This window comes from Cheilinus undulatus, linkage group 13 (assembly GCF_018320785.1).
Source record: "Cheilinus undulatus linkage group 13, ASM1832078v1, whole genome shotgun sequence".
NCBI lineage: Eukaryota > Metazoa > Chordata > Actinopteri > Labriformes > Labridae > Cheilinus > Cheilinus undulatus.
This window is the reverse complement of record NC_054877.1, coordinates 6,892,813-6,907,279: the sequence shown is the minus strand read 5'-3', so window position 1 is coordinate 6,907,279 and position 14,467 is coordinate 6,892,813.

Here is a 14,467-nt window from a genome sequence, read left to right as displayed (position 1 = left end):
TGAAAGTGGTCTTTATTCAAGAAAAAAACAAAAAAGCAGAGTCAGAGAGTGCACTCGTGTAACTGACAGACCATCCTCTCAGCATCGTTATTAAAGCACAGGATGAGGCACAAGGTTAATCTTTGACTGGTGGACAAACATGGAAGCAAACACAGCTTCTAAGAGCCGAGTCCACTGCACAGCAGAAGATCATCTCACAATGTTAGAACATTTAATTCTGTCAGATCACACAAAGAATCACTATTTTACATCCACATGCACTGGTATTATGAGCTTCACTCACGCACACTGAGAAACTCATTGATTAACATGTTAAAGTGTCTGGCTAAGTAGGCCAGTCAATACTCCTGGTTAGTTAGTACTTATCAGAACCACTTGAGTCCTCATAAGCAAAGCACAGATGATGATTTACCACATGTAGAGTCATTTTTTAAAGTAATTTGTCCTTTAAAGACTTACTGTGTATTATAGATGTATCATCTATGCCTGCGCTCTTAATCCAATCCAGCAGCCCATTATGCATCATCCTCCCTCCCTCACTGACAGAGCAGAGGACAGTGTTTCCTCCTTGTCAAGCAGCTCTCCGTATCACATGACAAAGTACGAGGCTCTCTAGAAGTGTCAGATTCTGGCACTTACACTTAAGCTCTCCCTCGTACTGGAGCCGCTCGGTGCCAAGCGAGGGCTTAGGCTAAATCGATGATGACTGTGCCAAGAGTGAGAATGAAAGGAGAAATTTCAAACAGCTGTCCCTAAAAATGAGCAAGGCAAACATCATCCTCAGCCCCAGTGTTTGAGGAATGTACGGGGTGTTATTTTCACACCCAAACTTGATCTGTGTCCACTAAGAGGATCAGAATCTTGGCTGAGTATTACTGAAAGGACTACTTTAGATTCAGGGTTGGACAGAAGTTGAGTTTGAAAATGTCGACTACTGGGAAATGATAACTGTGTTTGCACTTCCTGTTAGTTTTTAATGTATTTTAATTTGGCTGAGGCTGGATGTTTAATATTTAGTGTATTTTATGTCCCGTTTGTGGCTTTCACAATGCGTTTTCACATTTTATAAACCTTGTTCAACCTGAGCTTTTGTCTAGAATGCACTTTTAGTTTCACTTATTTGGAATCAGTAGGACATGTGAAGTTCCAAACCTCAGCCTTGTCTTTGAACAGGAAGTAGGTTTAACCAAATATGATACCCACAAATCTCCTGAAGGTCCGGTTTCTGCAGAAAATAACATCAGGTCAGTCACTGTCTTTAGTCAGTAATAAATGATCTCAGTCATTGAGAGAGGTAATGGAGTTATTTTTGGGGATACTTGTTTTGGCCAAGCATGAATACCTATCATTAAAAGTTCTTGTCCCATAAAAAGTACCCCAAAATCTCTAGAATATTTCCCAAATATTTCCATGAAACTACATCATAAAGCTGAAACACTCCATTGACAATATCAACCCTTAATCCCATGAAGTCCTGAAAATTCTAAGCAAATTCCCCCTAAAATTACTGATCAATTTCCCAAAAATTCACAAATACATTCCCCAGAATATTCTGGAAAATGCTTGAAAATTCCCCAAAACATCCAACACCCCCAACACAAATAAATTCTCAATCTAATACCCCAAAATACAAACACATTGGAACTTGGCTGACTTTCCAGGGTCTCTGAGGCAACATTGTCACATACACTATATTGCCAAAAGTATTCACTCACCTACCTCGACTTTCATATGAATTTAAGTGACATCCCATTCTTAATCCATAGGGTTTAATCTGATGTCGGTCCACCCTTTGCAGCTATAACAGCTTCAACTCTTCTGGGAAGGTTTCCCACAAGGTTTAGGAGTGTGTTGTGTGTTATGGGAATTTTTGACCATTCTTCCAGAAATGCATTTGTGAGGTCACACTCTGATGTTGGACGAGAAGACCTGGCTCTCAGTCTCCGCTCTAATTCATCCCAAAGGTGTTCTTTTGGGTTGAGGTCAGGACTCTGTGCAGGCCAGTCAAGTTCATCCACACCAAACTCTCTCATCCATGTCTTTATGGACCTTGCTTTGTGCACTGGTGCACAGTCATGTTGGAACAGGAAGGGGCCATCCCCAAACTGTTCCCACAAAGTTGGGAGCATGGAGTTGTCCAAAATCTCTTGGCATGCTGAAGCATTCAGAGTTCCTTTCACTGGAACTAAGGGGCCAAGCCCAGCTCCTGAAAAATAACCCCACACCGTAATTCCCCCCTCCACCAAACTTTACACTTGGCACAATACAGTCAGACAAGTACCGTTCTTCTGGCAACCACCAAACCCAGACTTGTCCATCAGATTGCCAGATGGAGAGGCGCGATTCGTCACTCCAGAGAACGCGTCTCCACTGCTCTAGAGTCCAGTGGTGGCGTGCTTTACTCCACTGCATCTGATGCTTTGCATTGCACTTGGTGATGTATGGCTTGGATGCAGCTGCTCGGCCATGGAAACCCATTCCATGAAGCTCTCTACACACTGTTCTTGAGCTAATCTGAAGGCCACATGAAGTTGGAGGTCTGTAGTGATTGACTCTGCACAAATTTGCCGACCTCTGCACACTATGCGCTTCAGCACCCGCTGACCCCGCTCCGTCATTTTTTATGTGGCCGATCACTTCGTGACTGAGTTGCTGTCGTTTCCAATTGCTTCCACTTTGTTATAACACCACTGACAGTTGACTGTGGAATATTTAGGAGTGAGGAAATTTCACCACAGGACTTGTTGCACAGGTGGCATCCTATCACAGCACCACGCTGGAATTCACTGAGCTCCTGAGAGCGACCCATTCTTTCACAAATGTTTGTAGAAACAGTCTGCATGGCTAGGTGCTTGATTTTATACACCTGTGGACATGGAAGTGATTGGAACGCCTGATTTCAATTATTTGGATGGGTGAGTGAATACTTTTGGCAATATAGTGTACAACAAGAAGTGACACAGTTTGTGAAAATGTTGTTAACTTTTGAACCATAAGTCATAGACACTCTTCTGTCCTGTCAAAGCTGACCTTTTTGTCGTTGGTTTGCTACCATCGATGTGTCCGTAGCCCTAGAAGACATTTTGGCAAGCACAGAACCTCTGTGACTTTTTGGGATCTTGAAAGATTAAATCCCCCTTTTATCCTTTTTTAAATCAATTTTTGATCATTTTCTTCAGCTTTCTGCCATGGGAGCCACCAGTTGTTTACCCGCAATGCATTGTGGGAGGGGCTGTGAACCAACAGAAAGCTATTTGCATTTCTACAGCTTTCAGGAATGGATCTGATGAATTTAACAGCAAGAAAAGCACATGGACTTTTTTGGTAGATGTAGATATAGAATCTACATCACTATCTTACAGATGTTTGACTTCTGATGTTCAGATGTATTGTATTGATGTATTTAAAGACTTTCAGCTTTTGTCAGTCCTTTTTAAAAACAAATTGCTCATCAGTGTTTGACTGAAACTAATTCTCAACAGTTGCTTTGTGCGTTTGGCTTGACTTGATCTGATAAACACTGACTCACTGTAATATTGTTGTTGTTGCATGGAAACCTTGTGCTTATAGCACTGCAGGCCTACTGAGTAATGGAGCTGAAATCCCACTGACAGGCAGAAAAGGTATGACTTTCAGCTGTCTGAGCCTCCGTATGACTCAGCGTTTAATGTCACGGCTCTTTAGATAAGCAGGGAGGTTGAGGGGAATCAGATTTTCGGAACAGCCTTGAAAATCTTTCATTTGTTCTGCGATGAGAACTGTTGATCATAAGTCCTGAACTTGTTCTGAACTTTTCTGAAGTTTGCACCACTTTCACTCACTGACAGAACAGTTTTATGATTATTGGTCAACTCAGAGGGTCGAACAGAGAGCTCATACCCGTGAAACCGCCGCTAGCCGCAAAATCCAGCTCAGAAGAGATGTGCTTAAGCAAACAAGGCTTGTCACAATGTCATTCTTAGTACAAATATGATAGAAAGCTTCGAATATTTAGCATTTTTGATATCCCAGCAGCAGAAATGGGAACCCAGTTCTACAAATTTCTTGTTTTAAACAACCAAAAATCTGCAAGCCAGCTCTATCATTGGTGGGATTTCTAGAAAACCACCATTAGCGATCTTTACTGAAATTTTAGTAATATATCTGGACAATATAGACCAGTGGTTCTCAACTGGTTTACCTTTGGAACCCACCACGAGGTCCATTATGAGAAATCATTACCCAATTTTCTGATTTATTTTTCAGTAAATTGGATTTATTTCATAAAACAAGTAAGTCAAATGATATAAACCAGTGGTTCTCAGCTGGCCTGGAGTCAGGGCCCACCTATTTCCTGAAAACTTCCAATCACAACCAAGCTTTAGAATGAAAAATGAGGCCGATTTGACCTGAAATTAAACAACAGATGTGACAAAACAACGGCATAGAGGCATGCCCTTCAAAATAGAAACACATCTTTGTATTCTGCCACATATTTTTTTTTTTGAGACACATCTGCGACCCACTGACATGGCTATGTGATCCACTTTTGGGTCCCGACACACCAGTTGAGAAACCAAGGATATAAATAATAAAGAAAAACATTTCCCAGGAAGTATCTTAGGAGATTTCAAAGCGTTTCTGAGAAAAATCCCACATAAAATCCAAACAATCTTTCCAGGAACAATCTCCAAGATTCCCTAACGTTTCCATTAAAATTGAAATATTACTATAAAAAATGATAAAAGTTTCTGGGAAAAGTCCTGATAACTTCAGGTGAAAGAAAGAAATTTTCTTAGATTTAAAAGACAGGTCCCAGGGATGAGTACCAAAGATTTCCAGATTTGAGGAAAACCTCCCACAAACTTAAGAAAACCTAACCTTTTAAAGAAAACCACAAGTTTTCTCAAAAAAAGAAAAAAAAAAAAAAAAAAAAGAAAGAATAATATCTACTCTGAGTTTGGGTACATTCACAATGAAAATTATTGATTAGTTTCCTTTTTTTTTTAAGTTAGCCTCTTTAGTTTCAAAAGCCTGCAGAAGAAGTGTCAGGATGGTTTGCTGAACTAGTCTGCTATATTACTGAGTGTCTACTTTTGGTTTCTGGTCTTTCTGTATAGATAATGGTGTCTTGTAAGCCTGTTTTGGCTGGGCATATTTTTTATGCATGACACAATAATAAAATTCAATCAAAATCAATCAGTCAGTTCGGTGAAAAACAGTTTTTTTTTCATTAAAAACTCAATTGATGGCACCAAAGCACTGAATAGTCTGACACATTCATGACCCACTGAAAACAGCTTGGCGACCCACTTTTGGGTCCCAACCCACAAGTTGAGAACCACTAATATAGACAGTGCTACCAATCTCTTTTTGTGCATCAGGTTAAGCTGAAAAATATAACTTAAGCTCAGAAGTTTTTTAAGCTTTTTGATATGGATTGATAAAGAAGCAGAGATTGTATAATTTTAAAAGATCGTGGTTTTAAAGCACTAAAGTTTTGACACCTGTAGTGTGAATATAAGCTTTACTAAGCAGCATTTATTCACCAATTATAACCAAAGTCCAAAAATATTCATTAATTCATCCTTTATTTATTCTCGAGACACCACTGAGACCATGCTCTCATTTGCAATGATGTGGAGAGTAAAAAAACACTGTCTGGGTTTCATAAATAATTCCCGGTAATATTTTTCTACGGTGCCAGTCAAACATGGGATATGAAAGGAAACTTAAAACACTAATCACATAAATCCCGTAACATATTTCTTGCCTTTTTTTACAGGGTGGCACAGTATCAAAATGAAGTATCGATATCTGTGCGGTAATTTGGTCCAGCAGGTATCGGATGTGTTGGTACCTGAACCACGTCAGTACCGGTTTTCTCATCCCTATTCCTTATCAGGTTTTCAAATGTTTAACTTTGAGTTTTTGGTGAAATAAAACAAACAAAAAAAAAAAAAACAGCAGTTGAATCTTTTGGTACATGACCTGAGGAGTATGGGAACACTGCACGTATGTTTGAATGGCACAAAAGGTTTAAAGGAGGGAGGATGTCCAAGACTGTGAACTTTCTGGCACTGAAAACATTCAATAAACTGAGCAAATCATTCAAAATTATTGTTGACTCAGTGAAAGAACGAGACCAGAAATGGTCTAAATTGATAAAGGGACAGTTCAAAAAAAATTTGCATGAAAGTTTGAACATGACAAAAGTGTGTGCCAAAGTTTTACTTCTGAGTCCTGATCAAAAACACGAGCACATTTGTGGAGACATTTTGGAACAAATCTAAAGAAACCAACATTTTTTGAAAAGGGAGAGGACATGCAGTGAAATTTGGATCCTTCAATATAATCCTGAGACAAAACAGCCCTCATCGCATTGGAAAACGCCGTCACCCACAGTGATCAAGAAACCACATCAAAGCACACCCGATCTTAAGGCCATGGTGAATCAACACGATTACAAACAGGTTCTAGAAAAACTGTGAGAAAAAGCCTGAAGAAAGAGAGGTTGTGGAAAAATGGTGTCATTTTCCATCAAAACCATGCTTCAGCTTACACTGAGCTCTCAGTAAAGCAGTTTCTGACCCCAAAATGAATCCCAGTGCTTGATCACCCTCCCTCGTTACCAGATCTAGCACCGTGGGACTTTTTCCTTTTTCCTGACATCAAATCTGTGCTCAAACATTAGAATCTGTATCAGAAGTCAAAGGGGACACAATTTACCCTTTAAAGACAAGTTTATACTGGTCTCAGAGGTTCCCAAAACACGCCTGTGAAGTTTGTTGCTGAAAAAGCACTCCAGTAGTAGATTTTTGCATGTCTGTTACAGCCCTGCTTAGAACGAACTGTTTCTGTCTGTGGCTTTAAATGTTAATGAGCTGTCTGACTCCGCCCCCTGACCACACCCCTCTCTGGAAATGGATGTGGCAATCCTGATGTTGCAAAGTTACAGACGCTTTTATCCAAAGTTAAGGAGCTGACTGGGACTGAACCATCAATCTCTCAGACCAAAGTCAGCAGGGTCCCAGTGGGCCACAGTGTTCATTTTGGCAGCTATTTTTAATTTTAGTCTTAGATTTAGTCTTTAAATGAAATGCATTTTAGTCACATTTTAGTCATTTACATCCTTTTAGTTTAAGTCGTCTTAGTCGACGAAAACTCAATACAATTTTAGTCTAGTTTTAGTCTGTAAAAAGTCCTCACATTTTAGTCTTTACTTTTAGTCCGAGCATTTATTTTCTTGCCTAAATCTGGTACCAAATCATGGTAGTGTATTCTATGCACTCTGCCAAACCTGGGGTCCCTGCTTTCTACAGCTGAGAGGCAGAATAGCTACAGCTGCATTGTTTTTAACAGATTTACCCACAGTGGAGAAATATCGCAGATTTTGTCTGATTAAAACTACATTACTTTTTAATCTAGTTTTATTCTTAACAAAAACTAAGCTTAGTTTTTGTCAGTTTAAGCCATCGCAGATCTGTTTTTGTTTTTGACCAACATTTTTAACCATAGTTTAAGTCAACAAAATTAACACTGGTGGGCTCCCCAGCATCTCAGCTGGCAGCCGATAGGAAGATCAGGAGAGGAGGGTGGAACTTTCTTCCACGCAGGGAGGGCCAATCAAACCTGGGGGCGGGGCTAACTCCCCACATGAGGTCAAGAGGAGCAAATCTGAGAACAGCTTGTTTCAGCACACGATTTCTTAAAGTGGAAAAAGAGAGGGTGGAAGGGAATGGATTTTTCTGGTATTTGTGGGGATTGTGGACAGGCCAGGGGCACGAATTTTCTTAGAAACGCCTGAAAAGTGATTTTTGCTTAATATGTGCCCTTTAAGAAAAGATCGGCAGAGGTTCTGTAACAGAAGAAAACCTACTGCACTGATTTGATCAGTGAAGACTTGAATGCAGCGCTGTGTCGATGCAGAAGAAGAAAGACACTGTAAAATGTTTGTTTAATAAAATTGTATTACAGCGTTAGTCTCTTTTTTAACAGCCATATCGTCTCATACAGCTTCAAAAATCTGCCAAATGTTGATGTCTGAATTCTTTCCTAGTAAAGACATTCATATATTTGTTAAAAAAATAATAACAAGAACCTCTTAGCATTGCATTTTTTAAGCCTGACAAATAAACCCTTTTGCTAACTAGTTGCATTTCCTGCAAATAACATTTAGAGAATATTTTACAAAGATATTAAGGAACGAGGAGAAATGTACACAGTAAAACATAAGGTGCTCTTTAATTCAAAAACTGGCCTCTGTAATATTTTCAGTTATTGTTCGTATTAATGCTTATACCAAGGACCAATGTGGAGGCAGATCTTTTGTTTTCAGGGGATCTGGTGTGCAAATGTTTAGCTGAAACAACAGCTCCCCCTGCTAAAGTGCTCATGATTCAGTTTATTGTTCTTTCTAGAGCTCTGAAGAGCCATTAACCAAGCCTACAACGTAGTGAACGAGTTGGAGTAGGTATATTTTATTTACTACTACAGCTGGATGGTGGCAACATCAGCCTTTTTCAAATTAGCGCCTTTGGAATGACAGTCATTATCACAATCCAAGTCCTCAAACAAGGCGTTTCTTGGCCGGCATCGTCCATTTCACTCCTCAATCTAGAGCCTCCTCATTAGGTCCTCTGGGAGGTGTAACTGGCAAGGCCACTGCAGAGCCATGCTGAGAGAGAGTGTGTGTTTAAGTGTGTGTGTGAGAGAGAGAGAGATTGAACAAACGCTTGGTTTGGGTCCCAGAGAGTGAACCCGAGAAGGCAGTCTGGACCGGTGCCAGGCGGTGAGATCCTATCGCCAGTGCCATGACCTCGTGTTGTGTTGAAATATCTTTTCACAATGTGTGCATTTTCCCTGGGTGTGCGTATGCGTGCATATATCTCTGTATATGTGTGTGGAGAGGGATGTGGGGGTTGACAAATGTGGTTCAGAGCCATGAGAGTGTTTCAGTTTTGCTGGATTATTTTATAAATGGTAGCTCTTGAAATAGCAGAGAGCAGAAGTGCTAAAGGGTGTGTGCGGCTGTGATACGAATGTATACATATTAATGCACACTTGTGCATATTATGTGATCTTGTTTGCATTCATGCATGCGTGCATATATACACCTCCTATTGTATGCATGTGCTCTTAAAGGAGTCTGCGTTTTAAAAAATAAGAAAATGGGAGGAAATGTGGCAGTGTAAAGGGATTTCTCTGCAGAAAGAGCTCAGAATGTGTAGTGAAGAAAATAAACCTTCTTTGATTACACTCTCACTGAAATCATTCATTTAAATGTAAAGCAATAGTAGAGGACCAGATGAATATAAGCACAGGATGCATACATTGGCACACAAACAATAGAAAGGCAACAAGCTGTGGCTCTACATGCGGGAGACATTGCAATTGTTCAGTTTGTTATATTTTTAGGTTGATTGTTTTTGCACCAAAACAACAAGACAAATCCCATCTATATGTAAACATCACATAATGTATAAAACCTGGGCATAGCCACAGTGACACCATCCACTGGTTCTTAAGCTGAGCTTTGAAGCCAAATGATGGAGGATACCATTTTGGAAAATGTTAACACCGTTTTACTTTCAGTCTTGTACGAACCAAAGAGGTGAAGCTGAGGCTAGCCTTTAGCCACCATGCTAACAGCTACAACACTCCCAAAGAAAGTAAAAGCCCATGCACTCTACACCAAGAAAAGATCAATTCAGAGCTAAACTGTTTTGGTTGAGAACATGTAACCTTGCAAAAGAATGGGCTGGCCAGATTACATGTCCATCGACAGGCAGATCCATCTTGCAAAGCTTGAAATTGATGCACTTTCTCCAGGTGGGTGTCAACTGAGAAGAGAGAAGTTATAGATATGGGCATGGTTTAGTTGTATTACAAGCCTTCAAATGATAGCAACCAGTGAAGAGGCTGGGGAAACTGGAGTGGAGCACCATTTGGATATGGCGGAACGGGAGATTTGCATCATGGATGTGGAGCCGACAAATGTGCATCAACTGCATGATGCAATCATGTCAATATCACCAAAATCTCTGAGGAATGTTTCCAACACCTTGTTGAAACTATGCCATGAAGACTTAAGGCTGCTCTGAAGGCAGAATGGGGTACAGCCCAGTACTAGCAAAGTGTACCTAATAAAGTGGCCAGTGAGTGTATAACCAAAGTACTTATGTGAGGAAGCATCAGACAATGAGTCACATGCTCACTGGCCAACCTGCATCCTTAAAAATGTAATTCTCTGCCCTGAAAATTTCAGGCTTCCCCCCTTTACTGTATATAGTATGACATTGAGTGTTTCTATTTTAAATTTAGACAAACAGCAGTCTGGCATTTTGTACTGACAAACCTTTTTACAGCTTTGAGCAAAATAGTTTTCAGAAAGTATGAGCTTAACACATTTGAAACACAGATATGAATCTCAGCTTGCATGCTAATAAGCGACGTTTAACGAGGAACAGCACAGTGTAGCTGACATGCTGTCAGGATACTACGATGTGAAGTCCAGCTGAATTTGTCACTGATATCCACTCGTGTTGTCAGGACCAAGGTTATAATAGTTTGGATTTTTCATTAGCTTTTATTTTTATTTTGTTTTCACTTTCTGTGTTCGATATCAGTTTAGTTTTGACTGCTGGTTTGTTAGTTTAGTTTTTATTTTGCAAAAATGCTTCATTTTAGTTTAGTTTTTATTAGTTTTAGTGTCAGTTTTAGTTTTCTACAGATAGATGTCAGGGCTGAGTGAGCATCATACATCTTTTAAAACATATTCAAACAGGCTACTCTTCACTTATCATTTTATTTACTTAATGATGATGTTTGAATACAACTCTAGACATAAAACTACTACTGTGTGAAGTCTTAACCAATCAGATCAGACAGTTTTACACTCCCCAGACTTGTGTGTAGGTGCCAGTCAGTATGGTTGTGTCAAAGACTAAAACTCAGGATATTTTGTCTCCTTTTTAAATTTTATTTTAGTTAGTTTTGCAAGAGCACTATAAAGTTTTAGTTAGTTTTCGTTTATTTGGTAAAGCTTTTTCTTTTGTTTTAGTTAAATAAAATGATTTTTGAATTTTAGTTTTAGTTATTTAGTTAGTTTTAGTTAACTATATCAACCTTAGTCAGGACAAGAGAAGACGTTCAGCACAGTCAGTGTCCACATGAATGTGGATTGTGCTAGCTGCATTCTGTTAACCAAGTCCAAATGACATTAGCTGGGTTTCCATTACAGTTTTTCACAAAATGAAAGCAATATTTCTTAAATTTCGACTAAGTACAGTTGCGCTTTGAAAGTGTCTCCATTGAAGGGAGTTTGGGCATGGGTCTCGCAATTCTCATAAAATCTCATCTCACGAGACTCCCCTGCAAGAAAGGTGGACGTTCAAACCCTGTTGCATGTTGGTACAGTCATGAATAATATAGAGCGGCTGCCTTGACAATTCTGAACAAAAGACGAAGGCAACAGATGATAGTTCAGAGTTCAAAGTCCCTATGTATGGAAAAAGCCACATATAAGGGTAAAAGTATGATGTTAAGAAAAGTCTCAGTCTCCTAAATGTCCACACGTACCGTGCCATGTTGTATCGGAGTCAACTGGTCATGTGACACCATAGTTACGTAATGTGACGTGAAAATACGGAAAAAGTGTTTCCATCGCACTTTTGCAATAAATTTCTACATCGAAACATCTGAAAAACCTCGTCATGAGAGAGTAAAACCTTTTAGCGATAATTGAGAGGTTTATCAAACTTCAGGTGTTTCCATTACCAGTGTTTTATTGCGCATAGATTTTACACATTTCAAAGGGAGATGGAAAGGCAGTTAATGAAATGTCAGTTTGAATAGGTGGTGTTTGATTTTGACTGTTTCTTGAGTATTTTCTGAACTTTAGACTTGTAAGTTATAATTTGCATTTAATTGAGTGTGAAATTATCCACAGAGGAACATCCCTGATGTCAATTTCATGTGTACACAGACCTAAAAACATATAAAAAACATCTTTTCAGCACATGCATCCATAAAAGGCTAAACTGTGGACTCATATAAACACAGTAGTCTTCAGCTCTGTGTACCAGTGTCTGTGTTAGCCAGCATGTAGCTGCTGTTGCTCTCAGCTCCCCACAGCAGGCTAATAGATCACTGTCAGTGTGTCCTGTAATTACTGAGGTACCACTGTGTCATTAGACAAATACTCCCCTCCTCCATCATTCCTCAGCCATTATACACATGTGTGTGCATGTGTGAGGGCGCTGATATACATTAAACTGTAAATATTAATGTGTATCTGCATGCGTGTGTGCCAGGCAGTTCATTATAACAGCAGCTATTACTGTTAATACATTAAACCCAGTCAGTCTGTCAGAGTATGTTGGTGGTAGCGAGTCTATGACTCACTCCTGCCCTAGTCTGACCCGTTTGTTCCACCAGCCTCTCAAACTCAACAAGTTTGGTTCTATCTGTCTTTCTGAAGGTTTCAAGCATAGCAGCTCTCTGTGCATGTGAGATTTTCACCAACATTTACATGGAAATGTGGGCAAGGATTTGTTTTAAAATTCACTGAACTAGACTACCGCTCAACTGTTAAGCTTTCAAAATGCACATTTGCACAACAAGCTCAAAAAAGTAGGTTAATATTTGGAAAGACTGATTTCTACCAGACTAGTTTCCACTTTACTGACTGACTGACCCATCAGGTGTGAGCTTGTCTTTGTTAAATCTTCAGCTGTGACGGTGCAGAGTCAGCTGTGATGGTGCAGCAAGCAGAGAGGATGCAGTTTACTTCAGGAGAAAATAAGATTATATTCTAGGATGCCACTATAGGCTAGCTAAAGATAAGCATGCAATTGGAATTTTCTATGGTTCTGAAAATAGCTGTGCTCCCTGGAAGCTTCTGTTTTTAAACTGACCTTAACAACACTAACATAATGCTGTCCTTAAGGGCAAGCTCAGTAAAAATGTGGACTTTACTTGTTCAAAACAGGCTTGTAAACCATGTAAAGCAGTTTACTTCAGGGTTTTGATTAAGTGTAGGGTGAAATGACTCAACAATGCTGGTGGTCTTCTGTCATCTTTGTCATGTAAGCAAACACGCTAAAGGACAGGAAGCTCCAAGACTTTGTTTACACATAGTTCACAGATTGATCTGGTTGCTATTGGGTGTTTCACCTTGTTTTTTCTGATCCTGAATTTTGAAAAATAAAAACACTAAACTGAAACTAAAAAAAAGCCTAACTGAAGTTTTTTCAATTTACATATACTTTTGTTTCAGCTCTGTAATTATTGTAATTAAATCATTTTCATTTTTTACTCTTAAATATATTTTCACATTTGAAGTGTTAATTTTTGTCAGTTGCTGATTTAATGTTTCAAAATCTTTTTTTTTTTTTTTTTTTTTTGGTTTTAGAATTTTTTTTTCACTTTCAGATTGTATTTTTTAAATGTTCAAGCTTTTGGCCCCATTCTGGCGTGGGGGCGTGGTCTCAAATGAGAAGGATGTGGAATTGTGAGAAACAGCAACACAAAGAAAACTCGGCCTTCCCCAATTATGTTGCCTTCAGGAAACGTGGGTACTTTGAGAGATGTGACTCAACACTTCCTATACACTGTATTCACCTAATTTTTCCCTGAATTTTTGCAATTTGTAAACAATTGTTTTTAAAAGTGCCATATAGTTGTTATAATTAGCTGTAAATGAAGGGATGCTGAGGACAAAGTTAGCTTTCACAAGCTGTTTTAGACAACTCTTAGAGATTATTTATCTATTAAAACATCAAAATATGTTAGATTGTTACAGTTATCACCCATACTTAAAGTCGCAATGTTTCCCACTTCAATATTGGACTTGAACACAGTGCAGAATAACGATTAGCATGTTTTTCTCACCGGGGCAACCAGCAGATGCTATTTTTAAAATAGATACAGTGGAAAGTATCCTAAATATCATAATGCTGGATAACTTTTGAAAAGTAGGGACATTCAGAAAGACATTTTTATGTATCAGTGCAGAAAGTAGGCATAAGGTTAGCATGAACTAGCTGAATACTGTCAGCAGCTGTTAATGTTGTGTTCAGCTCAAACTTCATTATTTAATTGTCACTGATAATATCTGCTTGTCAATTACTGCCGCTGTTAAGAGCTGGTAAAATCAGGGTTTTTGCAGCCACCTGCAGCCACTGTTGATTTATAGTCCAGTCTTGCAAAAACAACTGACAACTGAAGACAGAAGTTTGATTTGAACACCTACCATCATACGTATCATATGAATATTTAGTAGTAGTACAACAGGATGGGAGGGAAGAAATAATAATATATAATATACTATAATATGATATACAAATACAATGTAATATATTATTGTACTGCTGAATATAACATGATATTGTCAACATGCAGAATTGTTATCAATATCAAAAGTTGTATATTGTGGGTATAAACGATGAAAAGAGCTCACTACAGTAAAAGGCAAAATAGGCTAAAA